The following is a 21,950-nucleotide window of genomic DNA, read 5'->3' as shown; positions in this document are numbered from 1 at the left end:
ATTTTTACCACCGGTGGTACAATTTCACGTCCGGAAGTTCAAAAAATCAACCGGTGGTACATTTTTACCACCTAGTGCGCCGCTGTGACAAGTTGATTATCATCAAGATTAAACGTAGGCTTGCATTCAAAAAGCTCCGTGTTGTCATCATCCAATAGCATCTGTGTCAATGCTTCACCGATGGACACGCATGGCATAATTTCACGAGAAACTTTACAATTGTCTTTGAATATTTTCTCTTTACATTTGGAATTAGGGCAATCTACAGCTTGATCATCATCCATAAAAAGGTAACAGCTATTAACGCAGACATCATATTCTTTACAAATACCTCTAGTCTTAACCACTATATTTTTTATCTGATCAGGAGAACGAAGGTTTGTCCCACCTAAGCCTAATTTGAGAGATAAAAACATGAGAAATGGAAGTCTTTGTTGCTTTTTGTTTTACCTTGTATGCAATCTTCTGGTGCTATACAACCAAGCAATTTTTTGCTGATGAATGAAATTAGATGGCGTTGTAGTTCCCTCGATACACCTTTCTGATCAGTTAATTGCAAGAATCCAACTTCAAATGCCCTCAATTTATTATGATGGCCGTGGTTGCTATTAAAATACTCATATAAAATTGCGTCAGGAAACTCTTCCTGCAGAACTGATTCATATGTATTGCAAAAGTAAGTCAAATGCACGTTATTTAAAAATTCTTTCGCCCATACCTTCGTCGACATCATCATAATTTCCAGGAGTATCTGCAATGTCAGTCATATCGATATCTTCCGAGGAGAATCCGTCAATTGGAGTTACATGGGAGGATTCGATGCTCGTATCAACTTCATCGGCTAAAGAAATACACCTCTTCTTTTGTACGTGTACGTACATGCTTTTAGCATTAGGGGCAGAATATTGGCATACGTTACAGACGTTGTAAGGATTAATTGTGCTATCGTTATTCATATGGAAAAAGTTATGTAAAAATATAAAGAACTGAGAAATTAGATTTATGCTATATCCAACAGATTTTATAGCCTCCTTTCTAGACTACACTAAAAAACGTCATCTACGTACTAGTAATAATGCTAGCTCTTGTCGACAGTAAATTGGTTATGAAAATCACCCAAGAACGTGTAGTTGATAAGTAAGTAATACGTGAAATTACACGCATATATTTAGGGACCATGTATATTTCTTGTGTATGGACGCTTTTTAGGAACTACTGTCATTTTTAATGACATTGTTTATTACATCATTGTTTAAATAATAAAGGAGTTTTAATTTTAACATATATTAGACAGCCAACATAAGATAGTCTTGTTCCTTTCTTCATTATTCAACACTTATCAATATGCCAAACTACAGCGTAAACTCCTTTGGTGAATCCGCACAACGTTCAGAAATCGCATGGAACGAAACACTTGCTTCCATCAAACGAATGGAAAAAAAACTGGATATTCTCCTTCAAGAGCGCGATGATGATCACGAAAGAAACAGAAGAGGAGTATACAAAATTTATTAGTGATAGACTATGGTCGGTAACAACTCATACTAACGTCTTTAGTCATCGTAAATACATTTACAGCCAAACCTGCGGTGCCAGCTGTCCATCAAAGTAGAGACAATGAGTTTGATAACCTTTTGTCTTCACACGAACGAGACATTCAAAAACCATCGGCTAAAGGCAGCAAAAGCCGAAAGTCAGCCTACATTGGATACTTTCTACAGAAAGTGAAACCGGATTTAAAGATCCAGCTGAGCGACACTCTTCTTGTAAGAGGTCAGAAATTGTTGAACGTGCAAACCTTCGTTTCGCACCTGAATTCATACAGCAAGACAAGTGTCATGCAGCTTAAGAGTAGGCTTGATGCTTTGGACCTTTATGGTGAAAAACTTAGTTGGAAAGTTATTCCTTCTCACCTTAAATCTGAAGCTGTCAATCATTTGGAATTGATGGCTAAAAGGTCCAATCTTCCTTTAGATAAATGTACAGAAAACTGGGCAGCAAAAACATTGATTTCGACTAGTTACCACAACTATATCAGAGCATTCATGGTATGTTATTTAGCTTTTGGTTTGGCTTAATTTTTATTTTATTTTTAATTGTCAATCATTGCAGCCCGCAGTTTCTGACGATGAAGATCTGGTTTCAGCTGTTGCAGTTCCCACTGTCATCCAAGAAGACACCGGCTCTGGTTCTGTGGATGATCAGATGTCTGATTACGGTGAGCTGGAGGAGATTGAGCTGGAAGATGAAGTCATCCCTCCTGCCCCTAGAAAGCGTGCTGCCCAGGCAAACGGAACAGGGAAAGAAGCTGCAAGGGGCTCGAAGAGAACAAAAAGATATGCGAGAATAAATGCCGTTCAAAACTGTTGTCATTTGCTGATACGTTATTTTTGTAGAAATTAATTACACTTACCTCTTCTTTCTGCTCTTTTACTTTTTTATGTGCCTTCTTCGTTCCTTTTTTTTTTTTTTTTTTATAAATAAATGTTACAAAATCTACTAAAATGACATTGCATTAGGCCAATAATTTTGTAAAAAATCACACTAATTTACGCTAGGGCATTTTTTTTTACACTAAAGGTGCGCGATCCGTCGTTCTACTATTATTTCTCTTTCTTTTACATACTTTTCCAAAAAACTTTAATCAATCGGTAAGTCTTGCTTTTGTTTTTTGATGTAGATACTAATGTCGTTACTTATTTTACAGTCTTTCTATACTAATGAGTTCGCTCATTCTCAACCTGTATATTCTTTATTTTATGTAAGAATTTCTTATGTTGATTTAAGAAGCTAATATCCACTTTTTATACTACATTATCTTGAATATTGTGATCATTAAAGTATTACTTATTGTAGATATGTAAAAACTCACATAAGGGCATATCATACGCTCAAATTCTAAGGTACTTTTTGCACCTAACATATATCATGCTACCTATACCGTATAACTAACCTCCCTTAATAGTTCAAAATAATTTTGAAAAGACACATTCAAATATAACTATATTTAAGGTATGATTATGTAGGGGTCGTATAACTAATACTATTCACTAGCTTAATAATACTTTAATTGGCCCATTTAAATATATTATACTCTATATGCATATCCATTTGCATCCTTTAAATAAAACGTTTCCTAAAATATAAATTATACCTATGAAATGTGCAAAGAAGATATTACACTTGAATGATATATTTCGTATGACCAAAATGTTTTTTATTTATAACCAAAATACATGGCCTTTTAATAAAAGTTTGATGTGTCAACACAACATATTTGCATATCGTTACAGAAATATTTATCATGCGACATAAATACTTGTCCTATAATATAAACTATGGTCATGAAACGCAACTTATTCTGATTGATTTTGGTTCTGTGATCAAAGCTTATGTTAAAACCCGATAATTTGTCAGATAGCACCAAAATATTTTTCATTTTTTTGTGTAATTACACCAAATGTTTGGTATATATAACAAAACGTGATGAAAATGCTAAAATAATTTTGATCATATTCCTGAGACGCCAAATAATTTGGGTTGAATTTCTGTTCGGGAAACAAAATTTAACCAAAACGTTCGCCGTTATGCATCTGCGCAATAAAAAAACAATTAGCCCTTGAATACATATTTCATATATATACTGCCTCACAAAAGCCAACATATGCACCGTACTCTGTACAAGAGAGTCGTCTCCAATAACGTCAACACGGTGACGGAAAAAAAGCAAGATCTGGCCCGATCTCAAAACACCTGAATTTGAGATCGACTTGAAATGTCGCAATGCACGATCTTCATTCGACTCCTCGCCCAAAACAACATCTTCCTCGTAATTTTGACGGTAGAACCCAGGAAAGAAAGAACAACGCGCATTCAGACATGTTGATTCCATTGACTTGTATAGATCATTGAACAAACGTAAAGTCACAAACGTCTGTATCTCATTTCCAATTTTTGACTGAGAATGACCTTGCCCGTAAACCTCCTGATAGTATTCCACGAGATAGGTGAGACAGGTGAAAGATACTAAATTCAATTTTGTTGGAGATTTAAGCTTCGGCTGTCCTAAGGTAGATGATGGAAGCGTCTCAAATCCATATGCCTTTTTGTGGCTGTGATTCAATTCGAAATACTCCAAAAGAGAAAAGTTCGTCATTGAACTCAGATACTCTTGTTCTACCAAGGTATCCAAAATCGTCATAGCCATGCATATTTTTACAAGAGAATACTCTATCCACCTTCTTTTTTTCCACTGCACCTAACACAGCAGACGGGTTCAAAGTCGCGAAATAGTCCTCTGAGTGAGCAGACTACGGGAATCATTTCATATACGTGAATTACGCACACTCTTTCCTATTCGTCTTGATAGTTTTGCCCATGCCATTGTATCTTTCGAAATTAAAAATCCAGGAGGACTGTCCAGGACCAAAATTTAAAAGCATACCGCGCAGATGACAATGATAATCTACGTTTGATACCATAAGGTCCGGTGGGTATAATTTCACAAAGTCATTTACAAACTTGATCATGTGGCCATGCATGATATCAACCTCCTCCAACGTAATTGAGGAACTGAAAAGGTATCTGTTGGCTGCAAAGTCCATCCAATTGTTGTAGTACTTTTGGCCCAGTCTCATCGACAGCAAAAGATGGCGATATGGCCAAAACCCAGGTCTTAAACTCGTCACTCTTCATGTGCCTAAAAGCCAACCTCATCGACAGTTATCTTTCTGCCAATTGACTGACCGTCTTATCCAAATGGCAAAATCACCTACTTAGCACAAGAGTTGGACATCCCCTTCAAATGGCTGTTCATAATTATCAACTCACCTACAACATCCAACAACAGCGTCTTGTCTCTCCAAATATTCGGCATCATTCGTTTTGCTGCACCCATAAACGTGTTGTGACAAATGTCAAAGACAACAAAGGTGATGGGCTCAAAATAATCCAGGCAAAGAAGCTACGAATACCTAGCACCATTTTCCCTCTCCAAATTCTTTCTTGCATCAGCAGTCGTTGTATTGAGTCATTTTGCGGCATTTATACGATACGTAGCAGCATCACAAACATTCCAATCATTGTTACGAGGACCAGCAGCAAAATTACGTTTGTAAAGCTGACCAGGAATTGACTCGAAAAGAGGATCGCACTTACTACACGCATTAACCGAATTGAAAGAAGTCATACCGACAAGCTTCCGTGTTGCTGGAAGATCACATGCCACCATGGTCATTGCAACTTTTATAGTCTGGATGCCGTGATTTCTTGTTTGCATTTTGAAGCATGAAGTCGACAAATCTAATTCATCCACCAAAAGACGAGAATAGTGGTTCACCTGGAACGTTTTAGGCTTACTGGGACCAGGCAACAAACAGCAAAACAACACATTTTTTGGAAGGTTTCTTACATCTCTTGACAAGTTCTGAATAGTCATGTAAATAACACCGCAATTATACACACTGTTACTGTACAGCTGAAATCAATCACAGTTAATCGTGAACATTAAATTAAAATCGGATTGGTGAACGAAAGGAACTTCATGAGCAGAATCCATTTTAAACGTCATAAATACACGACCATCATACACGTTCGACATCACACCAGGAATCACTGTTCTTGATTTCCATTGTTTAATGTTGTCAACAAAATCATTACGCAAAAAAAAATTTCCCAATGTTCATACAATGGAGTTGTAATAAAACGATTGGATAGGCTTCATAACACCTCTTGCATTCGAACTGAACAAAACTGTATCGCAACAAGGGGATCCAGGAAAAGGTTCCTTCGAACTGCATTTCTTTCCAATTAAACAATTCATTTCTTCTTCCGTATAAAACATTTTACAGCGTGGAATGCAGTACAGCTTACATAATCCTTCATTCCATTGTAAACTCTGGCACCGAGCTCACACCAAGCAACGAATGTCTCTAAGAAATTCGAGAGTGATAATAGCGAATTAAGAAAGAATGAGAAATTTAACAAAGTGAAATTATCAAACTGCAAAAATAACCTGAAGCTTTATTAAACAAATAAAAAGGGGGTCTTTATATACACATTATTTCAGACATTGATCACAGATGGGCTGATGACGGTTGTGGGTAGGTTTATCCAGATAATACTCGGATGTAATGATCCCATATAGAAAGACCATAATGAGATGTCAATAACAATAACAATAACATTCATTCTTAAACTGTGTATGTCTTGTAGCACAACATTCAGGGGAAAATGTAGTTCTTGTTAAAGATAGCTGTGGCACCTCAACGTGGCTGATGTAACCTTCATATTTTTTCATATAAATGTTATTATTTAAATGTTATTATTTAAATGTATGCCTTATACTTGTATGAGGGATGATATGAGATGAAGCCTGTACATAAAGTAAACGATCAGTATTTAATATAAAGTACCAATAAGAATTATATTTAGGATTGTCAAATGGAAGATTTAAGAAGTGTAGATAGAGTCATGTATTAAGTATATAACCTCGATCACGACAGTCTCCGCACGGACAGAAAAACGATACTGCTGGTGAGTTAACTGCAGTACGATGTTACTATTACCATAAGCAACTCACATCCCTCGTCAGTAAAATGCTTTTCGTGAAGCAAAAGAACTGTCAAAAACAAAACAAAGGACAGAGGATCAGTGGGAAGATGAGTGTTGTTTCAGAATGCAACAAAAGGATCTATTGAAAAAGACGTCAATACTTGAAGTAGCAATTATATTTCAAGTCGACAATACCTTCCTCAGCGACATCCTCATCCTCTTCTAAATCTTCGTTCAAGAAGTTGTCAACTCCTTCACTTTCACTCTCTTCGTCTGATTCGATCGCAGCTTCGACATTAACTGTTATAAATGAAGGCAATCAGTTTAGAAATCTCGGTAAAAAAAAAAAATAGAAAAGGGTTTACGACCAGTGGTACTAGGTTCGGATTCCATCGCGCCTAAAAAAAACAACAAGAAAAATAAATGGTAAAGAGACAGGATATGCGTAAGGTTCTATTCATGTCACATACGGGCAAATAAAGCAGCACAAACGTCAGCTTGGCGATGGTTGGTACGAGTATGACGGATAACATTTATGTAGCCATTAGGACTTTGTCTACACGTTAAGCATGTGCATTGACGCAAGCTTGTTTTTATTTTACAATCGTTAAAAACAATGCCGATTGTAAAAAGGCGAAAGGGGATCACAAATGTCCAAAACAGGTCGCTTTCATCCGCGGAGGGTTAAAACCTCAAGAAAAAAAAATTCTCTTTACCCATTTTATTTCGTTTCCAATTTTAAAGCAAGCGATATAATAACTAATTGCACGTATAACAACACTATCGTAATAACTCGAGACAGGGGAAACGTCTATCTTTAACATTATTTTAAAAGCAAAATTGTCATTTACAATAAACCAAACGACGTTTTCAATACGTTTTACCAAATAATAAACGATGGTTCTATACAAGTTTAAGCAGGCTGTAAGCACGATTTTTGTACAGCTTTTCATGGGGCAATATGAAAGCGAAAGCCGTCTGTCACATGAACGCATTTTTATTCTCCAAAAAAAAAAAATGTTACCAGTGGTGCTGAGAGTTGTTGCCCATGGCACACAGCGGTGTACTGTAGGTAGTTTGTAAAATGACACTTTGGTAGCTCACACTGGTGTGGTTAGCTGGTCAGATTCAAATAGTGTGGGTAGCAGGGCCGGATTTCATTTTTCTGCGCTCAAAAGTAAGAGTACTCTCAAGTCATTGTCAGCCAATCAGAGGCAAAACACGTGCGAATCACGTGGTTTTTTTTGTTACTGAAAAAATTTCTAGGGCCAAAAAAAATTCTTTTTTCGTTTTCCTGATAATCTTAACGTTTCGATTTAACGAACAACTCCGGATTTCCTTTAAGGCCTAGTGCCAATTACCCACTGTAAATTGAATTACAATTATATTAAAACATAAAAGAAAGAGAGTGCGGGTATAGCTCAGGTTAAAGATTTTAATTTTATTATTTACAACAATGTATGGGCGACTCTATAGAGCATAAATGCCACAAAGGATGAACTAAGTTAAATTTGAGGAGAAAATATAAAAAACCCAACAGAGAGCGTATGGGGGAAAAAAGGATTAGGAGTAAGAAAAGAGCTTGTAGACCAATGTATTTGTAAATGATCCTCTGGTTGGACTATCGGCTGGGAACTTTGATATGACTTACCACCGTAGCGACGCAGATGGAAGACAGATACAAATAGGTCATCTATGTAGGGAGCAGAGTAGGGGGAAGCCATGAATCACCAGGATCCGGATCAGGGGCGATATTAGCAAGAGGATGTACAAGACAATCAATTGCATATAGTAATTGAAGTAAGTCAGACCAGTATGGTGGTGGACCTGAAGAAGCGGAAGTTGGAAGACTACTAATTGCAAAGTCAAGGCGATGAATTGTAGGTGATGGGGATTGTGGTAGAGATTCCCAAAGGGTTGACTCCAGAGCATGACAAGAGAGAAAGTGGTCACTAGTGATGTATTCACCAGAAAAGCAGGGGCATTGTTCACGCATGTTGGCGAATCGACCTAGACGCCAGCGTACTAGGCGACTTCTAGCCGTTTTGGACATTGGAAGATACAGTATAGGGTCAGGTTTAGAAGTACATGGACGACATGCTCGAAGTAGAACATGATGTCCAGAGGTAACAGCTTTAGCCATGAGAGTATCAAATTGGTCTTGCCAGAATTTTCTGAAGTGTGTATTCAGTAAAGCAGGAGTGGCGGGTAGTGGAGTTGGCAGAGATCTGTAGAGGGCATTCTTTTGGAGAAGACAGATCAATCTGGGTGGTTTTTGTAGAGACTTCAGGAGAACAAGTAGACAGTCATCTGGTAGTAAATTAGCTCTCAACACATATCTAGTGACAAGCACGTTATAGCGGTGTTTCATCGAGGGGAGGCAAGTAATATGTTTAGCGACATTGAACCAAGATCCACCAACGAACATTCGGACAAGCCGGTTTTGTGTATCGTCAATGGCCTTTAATTGTGTAGCTGTGAGGTGGGATATGGCGAGACCATACTCTATTTTTGGACGAATAAAGCTGGTATATAGCCGGGAGCAGAGGAGGAGAGAGAAACCATTTTTGTGGACACCAACTGAGGTGAGAAGGGCCATGGTTTTGATTGCACTTGCTTGACGGAGGGACAAGATGCCAGGGCCATACAGACCATCCTTGTTGAAAGGTACGCCTAAGTATACAAACTCATCAACTGTAGGTAGTGAGTTACCGTACAATGTCATTTGAGGGCCGGTTGTTGGGGCATTAAGAACAGCACATTTTGAGGGACTCCATCGGTAGCCAATCGAGTGGGAGTGTTCAGCGGATAGGTTGAGCATGCGTTGTACTTGAGATGCAGATCCTAGGATAGCTACATCATCAGCGAACAAGAGGCAATTAATTGGAGTACGTTGAGTAGTACCAGGAGGGAGGACAGAAGTCGTACTTGGTGTAGCAACAGACCGAAGAACACCAGGCAGAGAATTGATATAGAGAGAGTATAGTAAAGGTTACAGGACAGAACCTTGAAGTACACCAGTAGCAGGAGAGAAGGGAGTGGATACATGGTTGGAGATTAAGACTGAGATGTGAACATCATCAAATAAGTTTACCAGTAGTGCAAGGATAGGCCTAGGTAGAGGAGAATTGGCCAGAGAGTTCCAGATAACTCGTCTATCGACGGTATCATAAGCGGCTTTAATATCAAGGAATGCTACCACTGGAAGACGATGATTTGTACGGAGGTAGTCACGTACGAGGTCATGTAAACAAAGGGCTTGATCAAGGGGGCTACGTTGTGGGCGAAACCCACCTTGAGCTACATCTAGTGGAGGGCTGAGGAGAGAGAGAGAGGCAGAGAGAGTGAATTCAAACAATTTTCGAATGACAGATGTCAGTGAAATAGGTCTGTAGTTTGCTGGGTCAAATGGGTCACCTTTTTTGTGTATAGGGAATACATTAGCTATGCGCCATAAGCTAGGTGTATAGGACCATTGGTAGCATAGGGTAAAGAGAAGGGAGAGTACTTTAGCTATATCTTTGCCAAGAGACTTAAGCATTTCAGCCTTGAGGTGGTCAGAACCAGGAGCCTTGCGGGATGGTAATCGGTTGATGTGTTCTAAAACACGATCAACGTCAAATAGTCCGTCATCAGGAACAGGGAGAGGACTATTATCAAGGAAACTGGGTGGAGGAGGAGGACGACTGGCAGGAGGAGGGAGGAGATTACCAGCGTATACGCTAGACAAGTGATTCGCCATTGCATCAACTGAAGCTTGAGGACCATCAAGATGAGCGTAGGTAGAAGAGCACTGTCTGCGACGTTTTATTCTTGCTAGGGTAGCGGTGGCTTTAGAAAAGTTGGTTTCAAGGGACTCACAAAAGTTTTTCCAAGAAAGACGTTTTGCTGCAGATACCAGACGACGAAGAGATTTATGAGCTGTAAGATGTTGATTCCACCAGTAGGCTTTATCAACACCGCGGGAGTGACGCCACCTGCCAAAGCAACGATCACGTTCTCGAGCGGCTTCTTGCATTTCATTAGACCAGAACACTTTCCACTTCTTACCAGAGTTAGGCTTTTTAACACCGACAGAAGAGTCAAGAGCTTGATAGAGGCGATCATTGAGACTTTGGTTGAGGCCATCAATATCAGGGCAGACCAGGGGAGAATTAGACACTAGATCAGTAAGAGAATCAACAAGAGGAGCAACGAGAGAAACAAACTTGGACTGAAATAGCGCTTTAGGGCCATCTTCACCTAGCCGCGAGAGATTCCATAGGCGTCTTGGAGCTATGGTATCTCTACCCCCAGATCCATCACCCCCAGACCTATCACCCCCAGACCTATCACCCCCAGACCTACTTCCCCCAGATCGTAAAGCAGAATCATAGTCAAATGACAGAGTCATGAGTCTATGATCTGAACCGAGAGAAAGATCAGATTCAACCACTAGGGAAGGGTGTTTGAAGTTCCAGTCGGGTATATTGGTAAGAAACAGATCAATGATGCTACGTTGTTCGGTATTTTGTCGAAATGTTGAAAAGGTAGAGACACCATGTGCCAGAGAAGTGTTAAGAACCAATAGATCTTGTTGTTCACACCAAGTAGTTAGATCAGTACCACGAGGTGTAGTAATTGAATCACCAATGAGAGGACCAAGACGTGCATTAAAGTCACCACAGAGAATGGTGTCAGAGCCGAGAGGGATGGACCTTAGAGCGGAAAGCACCAGCTCTCGAGAGAGACTGGGTGGGAAGTATGCACAATGCACATTGACGTTACCAATTTTTATTGATAAGGTGTATGCATTGGGAGAAGGAAGTTGAGTTACAGGGATAGAGCATTGAGGCGAGACAAAACATGACACACCACCGGATCCTCGACCATTACCATTAGAGACCAAAGTACCGTAGAGATGATATTGAGACCAATTGGCAGGCAAGTAACCAGCAGTGAGCCATGTTTCAGTGATAAAAAGGAGATCGGAATTACTGACATGCGATAGTACATCTTGAATGGTTGTAGCCCGAAGACCATTGGCATTCCAGAGACTAAAGGAGAAGGAGCGGAGGGAGTTGTTGTTGTTAGAATTGAGATGGAGACTCATTAAAGTTCCATTTCAGATTCTGATGAAGATTCTGTTACTGCAGTCTTGAAATAGAATGCAGCTTTACGGGGGTCGACTTGGCCCAGTTTCTTTTGGGCATTGGCAAGAGCATCCTTGGCATTTTGATCATCGATCCAACCTAAGTCAACAAATGAGCGAGCAACGGCACCAACAACGAGAGGACGCAAGAAGGAGAGAGTATTAATTGCACGATTGTTGACAATGTCGTGCATTTTTTGGCAACGATCTTCATGTGACATAGCCACGTATTGGGGGTCAGCCAAATGTTTGGGGTCAAGAGGATCGAAGTCGGGGAACAGTGTGGCGTCGACCTTGGCCATAGCTTCAGTAAAAGTTTGTACATACTGTACGTGCATCAAGAGACCTAGTACACCAGAGTCTGGGAACGTGACGTCAAATATACGACCTGTGTCGATGCCTGAACGTCTGAGGCGAGAACGAACTTCGGATCTGATGATCTTACGAGATCTACCAATATACACATATTGGAAGCCTTGTGGACCTTTGTCTTCGGGACTTTGGAAAGGACGAGCGGCTGCGATACGCTTCTTTAAAGAAGTGGCAGGGGAAGTATGTTTAGGTTTTTCAGGGCGTGTTTCAGCAGCCTTAGTTGCCCATGTAGAGTCTTTGCTAGATGAGCCGCGGTTACCATCCTCGTTGGATTGATTTGAAACCCGAGGTGGAATGGTGGTCTTGGATGCACCGGGGTTAGTTGAAACAGAAATAAATTTTTCTTTCAAAATTTTATTTTCCGAGGCGAGAATCGTATTTTCCTTTTCAAGAGTAGAGATTTTTTCTTTCAGAAGTGCCATTTCTTTCAAAATTATAGAGTGTTCGTTAACTTGAGAAGCGAGATTGTAGACATATTCTAGGAGTTGTCCGTGATTGAGGTTGGGTTGTACAGAATCAATGGTACAGTCCATTGCTTGTTGATTTTCCATTTTTTAAGAAATTAACAATTTCGAATTTTCTAAAAACTGTAGATCTTGTCCAATGGGGTTGAAAACTTGTTTGAAGGTACTTGAGGTAATAAGCTTTAATACTGTAAAAGTTATTTTGGAAGTTGTTGCTAACGTTGTTGATTTTTTATCGATTTTAAAGTACCGGCTAAAATATGTAACCGTGAACATATAATAAAACGTTTGAGAAAGCGAAAGAGAGTGCGGGTATAGCTCAGCTGGGAGAGCGTCAGACTGAAGATCTGAAGGTCAGGTGTTCGATCCACTTTAGCCGCATATTGTTTTAATTTTTTCTTTTTGTAATTCTTCGGACCGGTGTCGGGACTGTTTTTAGATAATTTTAAATATGTCAGATTGTCAGGCCGTAATTTAGTGATTCAATCTGGATAGTAGAGACTTTAGGGGATTAGATTTTCACTAATTCTTACACTTTTTTTTTTTGGTAATAAATATTGATGTTGATACAATGTGAATAGTAGTGATTGGTTTAGATTTAGTTTTGACAGTAAGGTAGAAGGAGAATAATATACGTTTGTAGTTAATTATTCAGTTCTAAGTGAGCACCACGTTGTTTTATATAAATATATATGGTAACGATCCAGTTAAGTAAAATAAAATAGAAGGTCTTGATAGACAGATACAGAGAAAAAGAGACTAAGGCTTCGGTTTTTCTAGGGAGACAGTAAGATAATAGGCCAATTATATATAGAAGATATAATATTTGATAGGCAAGTTTATGATAAAAGTATATAGTAAAATCTGAATGTTTATTGAAATATGTTTTGTTTTAAGGTTTATATAGTTTTTGAGAAATCAAAGGATCGGTAACGATACCCTTGATTTCGGATAAATGATAAAAATAATAAATTTGTCAAAAGGTTTGAAATATAAAAAGGTAAAGATTCAAGTTAGAGAAGTACAATGCTAAAAGTTAGCATGAAAAATATAAATTGTCTGAGTAAAGTTTTTAGTGTTGAAGTCAATTATTACATGTTGAAAATCCGCATTGTAACAATGTCATCGTAGATTTGCACTTTCCTAATAAAGCGTAACATATAATCCAATAATGTCAGACATTTATGAATCTGCGACTTAAATATAATGATAACATGAACTCATGACATTACTCTTTTTTTCTTCTCAAATAATCTTTAAAACAATAAATAAAAATGTCGGAATATATCATTAACATGTGGAGAAATAATTTAACCAGTGCCTACAACCGGCTACGTGAAGTAGAGGAACAGACTCTGAAAGAATTCGAAGACGAATATGAGGACGATTTCGAGGACGGTTTCGAGGGAGATATGCCATCCACGATGTACAATGATGGTCAACGTCTAGATATCCAGTCCCTCACTGACGAGATGAGTATCCATCTAATTAGATTTACGTATCAGCAAATACAATCTGTAGTGACCAGCATGCATCTTACTGAGAGAATTACCTGTCGTGCAAATACATCTCAACAATTTTATTGGGATACCATCGAGCCATTTGTTATCATGCTTCGTAGACTTGCCTATCCGTCTCGATTGATTGATCTTGAACTCCTTTTTGGTAGAAGCTACTCGACTATTTGTACGATACTCAATGAAATGATTGTATTATTGTATTCGAAGTACAACGAAGGTATACGTCTTACAAGAAATCATTTGCGACCTTAAAACTTCAGACGATTCAGCGAAGCTATCATCCAGAAAGGCTCGCCTTCTACTGAGGTCGTTGGATTTATAGATGGAACTTTGAATGCTATGTGTAGACATCGTAAAAATCAAGGTAGTGTATACAACGGTCATGTGAGAGGGCACGGGTTGAAATACCCAGCAGTTGGAACTCCTGACGGTATCACTGTTAGCTTGTGTGGACCATTTGCTAGGGCGATTCATGACATGAACATGTTGGATAGCTCAGATACAGTGCGCGCCAAAAGTGTCCCAATGTTTTAATAGTTTTCAAAGATGCTTTAATCAGTCGATCAGTTTCTACTATTTTTGGCTAGAATTTTAACTATATACTTATCAACCCTTTGGCAGCATTATGTAAAAATTTAAAACTCCGTTTATAATAAAAATAAAATTACAAAATTCCGCCAAGTCAAAAATTTAATTGGGACACTTTTGGTGCAATTGAAATTTTTATTTATACTGTACATCTCCTCTCTTGCCTCTGGCTGCTGAGATATCTGTGGGTGCTTTTCTTTAATCTCACGTTGAGTTGCCTTTATTTTTTTGTTCACTCCTTTTAACGATTGAGAGCATAACTCTGCCTGGGCTTCTTTTTTTTTTTTTGCGGGCAGAGCTGACCTGAGCATTTTCTTCATCCTTGTTTGTCTCGACTAATGTTCGAACTTTTCGAGCTTGCACCGATCTTTCGCCAGTTCGAACGAAGCTCGAACCGAGTTTTTTGTACTCGAGCTTGCGCCTCTTTTTTTGGATTCGAGCGAGCTTCGATCGATACTCGCTATGTTGTATCGCAGATGTATTGAATCATAGAAACAATAGAAATCCAATATTAGATCTCAGTAGACAGACTGGAGATCGTAATCATGGAAAGATTGTTATGAACGAATAAGAATACATGGATAAACATTTATTCAATTCAAATGGATAAACGATTGAATAGTAAATCCCGATTGGATCTACTATTAGTTTAGACACAGCTTCGTAAAAGTATAAATACGAGCTCATTCAACTCTTAATAAAAGGTTATCTTTACTTTGATTATTCATAAAGACCCATTTTGATATCTACGATATTTCACGCTAGAAGCTCGCTAGGCTAAAATGTCGATAGTAGTCACTTTAAAGTTAAGGTCCTTGAAAGACTACAGATGGCATTCCCCTTGATTTTAATCTTTTCTTCCCTTTACCATTTTTTTTCTATTTATGCTCTGATAATTCCAACTAAAATACTTTGGACTTTTATTTAATTGTACAACCAACAAACACATTTACCATAGAAAATGATACAGTGATGCACACTATACCTAACTAAGCCAAATTCTTACAGCAACCATAGTAACATGACGTAGTAGAATTAATTTAAACTTTCATGTTCACAAAACCAAATGAATTATAATTATAGATGCAGTAATAGTTTGATTTAAGTATCCGAATTTCGTGTTAAGGCTGTTGAAAAAAAATTGTTTTCATTTTCTTTTTCCAACTTCTATTTTAATAAATAACAATTTTATTATCATAACTTTCTGTAATTAACATCACTTTGACTTGCACTTTGTGTAATAAAAAGGGCGAGCGGGTTCGAGCTATCATATTTGCAACCGATCCAAGCTTAACAAACTTCGAGCGAGCTCGAGCTGCGGAAAAACATGTCCGAGCGAGCTTCGACTGGAACACGATCGAAGCTCGCTCGAGCGTTTTGATCTTCAGTCCGAACACTACTCTACTTAGCACCAAAACAAGTTCATTCGTAATGTTGAAACTGCCCACTCATAATTGGCTTGGGTTTCGTCTTTTAAAAAAACACCGCACACAAAAAATGTCTTATTGAAGCAATCAATGCCAACAACGTGCAACAATGGCATATCAAATTTGTTGGTTTTGCACGCGCAATCCATCAAAAGCACTTGAGGGAAACGCTCAACCATTTCCAAGGAATGAGAGTGCGCAAAAAAAAAGGTTTTTTGATGGTACCGTCCTCATTCGAGTTGTACGCGTAAATAAATCCAGAGTCGGCTTCAGAGAACTGATCCAAAAGAGCTTGCAAGGGAGAGCGACCATCTAAATACTCTTCACGAAACTTCTGTCTGGCATTGTAAACCGTACTAGGTCTGAAATAATCACCAGGGAATTTTTGGCGAAGGTAAATCAAGATATCTTGAGGAGAGCTATTAGCAATCGTCATATCCTTGATCACCTTCATGTGATCCTCTCCAATCTTGCATGCAATGGAATGACCAGCGAGAGAATTGGCAGACTCATGATTATGTCCACTATGGTATAAGTGCAGGGTGAATTTTGCAGTATAAATACCCTGTTCTTTTCTCCAACTGGAACCGACCACCCACTTGAAAGGGCAATCGGTGCACCTTGTCTTCGAAAGTCTTTTACCGGTGGACTTACTGCTGTTTTTTCCACCGCGATCGCACTTGAACTCCAAAGACTTAAGGCGACGATCGGAGTAGTAACGAGAACGGCCCAAAGAAACAAGGTAGCCGTTCTCTTTGCAGTGATCGATCACATACTTTTCGAGAGTTTCGCTAGAGCTAAACTCAAGTTGAGAAGGGGCAGCAGTAGACAAAACGTCTAAGGTTTCGTGGCTAAAGAATTTTTACAAAAGGTATTTGCATCCAAAAACTTGTTTCGACGATATCTCGGTGAATTCTATCCATCCATCCAATTTTCTTTTTGCATTCGACGCGTCTTTGCAAGCTCTATCTTTTTCAATTATTACGCTTTCGTTCATCTCTTCGATCTCGACTTCAATCTCGACATTTATAGAAATCTTCGAACAAAAAACTTTTTTCAATTCTCAATTTTCAATTCTTGATTCCAATTTTGAAAATGAATGACATGGAATCAAATGATCGGTTGTCCTGGACAACTGTTGTTGCTCGTGGGGCGTCCAATAAAATTGTTCGTCCAATGTATCGCTCTAAGGTGCAAGACTTGGAATCTAAGCTTTCTGGTACGGTAATTTACCAACATGTTGACCTGGAAATTCAAATCTTGGCTCGTAAAGCTGCTGCTATTGTGCGTCAGGCTTTGACTCCTGCTTCGGTTCTTTTTTCTTTTCCGGCTCGTCTTTTTAAAGTTCGGGCAGAAGCTTATACGGCCATTGAGGCCAGTTGTGGTAAGATCTCGGGTGTTCGACCCCTTAGTATGTATGGTGATAAGTCAACTGGTGATCTTCTGGTGGAAGTGAAGTTTTCGCGCCCCGAAAGTACAACAAAGGCTCTCTCAACAGGGGTAATGGTCGGTGAACTTTGTTTCAAAGCTTCCCCTTCACATGATGGTCTGTCAAATAGTAATTTGGTGCATATCAAGTTGAGCATGCTAAGAATACCTGATGAAGAGAATTTTGCTGCCGATTTGAAACGGTCTCTAAAGTATTATGGTAAGGTGTATCAGATCAAGAAGTTCACTTATCACGGTTTTTTTGAGGGTGAGGTGTCTGGTTTGTTGGATGTTTCTGAAGGTTACCAGAATGATCTTGGTGAAACATTAAAAGCCCAACCTCTGTCCAATAGTTTGTACCTAGAACAATGGGATTGTTTTGCTGCTGCTTCCTTCAAAAGTGCTCTTCCTGTCTGCCATTGGTGTAAAATGGCTGGTCATATTCGAAAGGACTGTCCTGAACTGGCCAAACGGGTGTGTTTTAGCTGTAATGGTCATGGTCATACCGCAAAATTTTGTAAGGCCAAAAAGATGAACAGCGACGCCATTGATTTGCACGAGTATCTGCGCGCCTGCAATCGCGCAAAAGATGATGGTATTAATATATCTACGGCTGACCCTCATGGTTCTATAGCTGGTGAAAAAGCTGCCACACTTGATAAAGGCACCAAATCTTCGAAATGGGCTTCGACATCTGCAGTATTTGACGTGGACATGGACTCTGTCTCTCCTGTGGAGCTTGAGCTTAGCGAGTCAGCTCAGACAATTGGGTTTAGCATGTGCGATGACATGAGTGAAGATGAAGACTTGGCAGTTGGTATGTCTGGTGATGTCTCGGTTGGTGCCTCTGGGTCTGGTGCTGCTTCCGGTGTGAGCTCTGATGGTGGTGATGTCTCTCAGGTCGGTGGTATTAGTCTTGGTGCTGTTACTTCTGGAACTGGTGGTGATATGTGTGGTGCTGGTGGTGATTTGTCTGGTGCTGGTGGTGATATGTTTGGTGCTGGTGGTGATATGTCTGGTGCTGGTGGTGATATGTCTGGTGCTGGTGCTAGTGCTGGTGCAGGTTCTATTGCTGGTGCTAGTCTAACTGGAAGGAACTCTGTTGGTGGTGGTGGTCGAATTCTTGGCTCAAAGAAAGGAAAGACTGTTCAGCCTGCTGGCGGTAGTGTGAAAAAAGTATCTAGTTCTTCGAAGAAAATGGGTGTGCCTCCGCCATATACAAGTATTCATATGAAAAAGAAACTCCAACAGACTGCCGATAAGGCGCAATGTTAGGTAAACCTCTTCGCTTGGGCTCACTTAATGCGCGCAGCATTTTCAAGTCGACGAGCCCTCAAATTCAAAAGGAATTTATTTCTTTTCTGCGCAATCGTTCTTTGTCTCTGGATGTTCTTTGCATTCAAGAAGTTTCTTCTTTTCATCAAGCCCATCTTACTGATGATCAAATGCTTCAATTCTGCTCCTTTCTTTTTCCTCGTTGTTCGGTGGTTGTCTCCAAATATTGTGCTATTGTATGTCTCAATTCTGGTCTCTATCTCGATGACACTGCTGTTTCATTAAACGAGCGTTGTGTTGTTGGTTCAGTTATGGATCTTCAGCATAATGTCTTGTGTCGCGTTGCCTCTGTTTACGTACCGGCACAGTCTTCGGACCGTCCTCTGTTTTTGAACAATTTTCTTTCTCTTCCTTTTTTCTCTGACATGTCTACTGCGCCTTGGCTACTTATGGGTGATCTCAACATGAATCTTCATAATGTCAAGATTACTGGTCATTCCACGGTGTCTTTCTGGTTTGATTGGGTGCGTAGTCATTTCGACAATTGATTTCTTTCTGGTCTTCCTACTCACACGCAGCGTAACTCAAGAACTACTATTGATTATGTCTTTGGTCATCGCTCTCTGGCTACTCGACTGGTTAATGGTATGATTCGAAAAGTCCCCTCGGCGCATACAGATCATTGTCTACTATCAATCGATCTTGTTCCTGCCCTTGTTGATATTGGTCATGGTTGTTGGCGTTTCAACCCTACTCTATTGGATGATGCTGAGTTCCTGGTTCTGCTGGATAAGACCGTGGCGCTCTTCTTTGATTCCATTGTTTGTGTTGATAATCCTGGTGACGGTGGTGGGGGTGAACCTGTGCCTGTTCAAGACATATGGGAATCTTTCAAAGTGTTACTGAAGTGCTGCGCACGGAAGTACACTAGAGGTGCTAAGGCTCGGTTCAAGAACAAAGTTGCTTCGTTACAACAGGAACGTACAATTCTGCTATCAACTGCGTCGGGCATTATCACTAGTGATGCTGTGTTAACTCAGTCTGGTTCTGGAAGTATCTTGGTTGATTCCTCGAAACTGAAAGAGCTAGATCAACTGATTGACAATCAGATTCAGAAAGAAACGCGTGAATATATGCTTCGCTCTGCTACTCGCTGGCATGAACTGGGTGAACGTAACAACAAGTATTTCTACCGAGTTATCAAGGAGCGTCAGTCTAAACAGACTATACAATCCTTAAAGTGCTCCGCTACTGGTTCCGTCTTGGTGAATTCAGATGATATTATTCGGGAAGCAAGAGGTTTTTACCAGGAGCTATACACACCCGATTTAATTGATGATGCAGCTGTTGACTCTCTCTTGGCAAGTATTCCTGATGATGTGGTGTTGTCTCTAGAAGATTCAGACTCGCTGACAGATCCTATTCTGATGGATACTCTGCAAGATTTGGTTGGTCATACTCCCCTTGGTAAAAGCCCTGGTTTGGATGGTCTTCCTTTTGAGGTGTACAAATACCTATTCAAGTCTTCGGCTGATTTTCGTACGATGCTGCTTGGTATTTTAAATGATGCTCTTATCGGTGTGTTTCCTTCTTCTTGGCAACAAACTAGGATGGTCTTACTTTTCAAGAAAGGTGATCCAATGTTACTCAAGAATTGGCGCCCGCTCTCTCTCATCAATAGCGATGCAAAGCTGTTCACAAAACTTCTGGCTAATAGGCTTAATACTGTTCTTCCTCAGCTGATTAATCCTTACCAAACTGGTTTTATGCCTCATAGATTGATCTCGGACAATGGTTGGTTAAATCAAATGTTTATGGCTAATGCTCGTGATGTGGCTCCTGATATTCCTCAGGTGGCGGTTCTGCTGGATCAAGAAAAGGCGTATGATAGGGTCCATCCGGATTATCTCCGCAAGGTGCTTCTTCGATTTGGTTTTCCCTTGACGCTGGTGGATTGTCTAAGTACTCTGTTCTTTGGTACTGAGATATCCATCTCTATCAATGGTTGGTTAGGAATGCCTATACCTCAGTCTCGAGGTCTACGGCAAGGTGATCCTCTCTCTCCTCTGCTCTTTAATTTGGCCTTTGAACCTCTTCTTCGGTCCATTCTAGCGTGCTCTGGTCTCTCTGGTGTCTCTCTTGGTGGTGGTGCGGTGTCTTCGGCGGTGTGTCCTCTGGTTCTACCGGTGTGGATTGATACTCCTAGCTCATCCGATCGCGATTTTACCAATCAGTCGGTGGTGAACCCTCCTCGTCCTGTCAAATTACTAAGTTATGCTGATGACTTGGAGGTGTTTTTAACTGGTCCAGGTAAATGGCCGGTCTTGAAATCTTCATTGGATTGCTACGGTCTAGCCTCTAATGCCAAAGTAAATCTAAGTAAAACGGTGTTGGTGTCTCTCTCTGGTGTTGGTCATGCTGAATGGGTCGACATTGCTCAATCCGAAGGTCTCGAATGGCATGATTCTAGTTCTGTTGGTGCGGTGCGATATCTTGGTTACCCTCTGTACCATACCTCCACGCAGCTCGATTCGTTTTTGGATGAAGCTCGTCTTAAAATACTGCGGCACTCTAATATCTTACGTCAGCGCAATCTCTCTCTGCGTGGATCTGATCTTGTTGCCAATTCTCTGCTTTTAAGTCGGCTCTGGCACATTTTGCGTGTGGTGTCTGTACCACCTAAGTGGCTCGATTCTGTCCAAGCTCAGGTTCGTGGATATTTACTTCCTTTTTGGCCCCGGCCCTCGATGTCTACTATGTATGTCCCGCAAAAATTTGGTGGTGTTAGCTTGGTTGATGTGCATCTACAACAGCTAGCTTTGAAACACATCTACATTCAACGGTTGATCTCCGGCCCGAAGACAACTGATTTTGTTTCTCCTTGGTTGGTTCGTTGTATCCAGTTATATACCGGTCATGCCTCAATTTTACCCTGGTTCCTATATCCGACTAAATTTCAAAATTCACTGAAACGGATAGTCCCTTTGGCTCAACTAGGCAAAATTCTACAGAAGCTTCCTCCACTGTCCTTGTCAAACACATGGTCTGCTCGATGGTTTCTAGATTTGCCTCTTCAATGTGTTGTAACTGTTGGTATTGCAGTTAATACTTGGTCTCCGACACTGGTACCTTCTTCTGTGCCCCTTGAGAAATTCGAGAGATAAAGCTACGAATTAAGAATAAAAATAAAGAA

General features: G+C 39.9%; 1 non-coding gene across 1 annotated transcript; it reads left to right on the top strand.

Moving 5' to 3' along the window:
• Window positions 1-12,827: 12,827 nt before the first annotated feature.
• Window positions 12,828-12,900, top strand: EV154DRAFT_t97. Its single transcript has one exon. It is a non-coding gene; the product is annotated as a tRNA-Phe (tRNA).
• The last annotated feature ends 9,050 nt before the right edge of the window (window positions 12,901-21,950 follow it).

This window comes from Mucor mucedo, assembly GCF_025094135.1.
Source record: "Mucor mucedo strain NRRL 3635 chromosome Unknown EV154scaffold_95, whole genome shotgun sequence".
NCBI lineage: Eukaryota > Fungi > Mucoromycota > Mucoromycetes > Mucorales > Mucoraceae > Mucor > Mucor mucedo.
The sequence above is the reverse complement of the archived record's forward strand: the minus strand, read 5'-3'. Positions and strand labels throughout refer to the sequence as shown.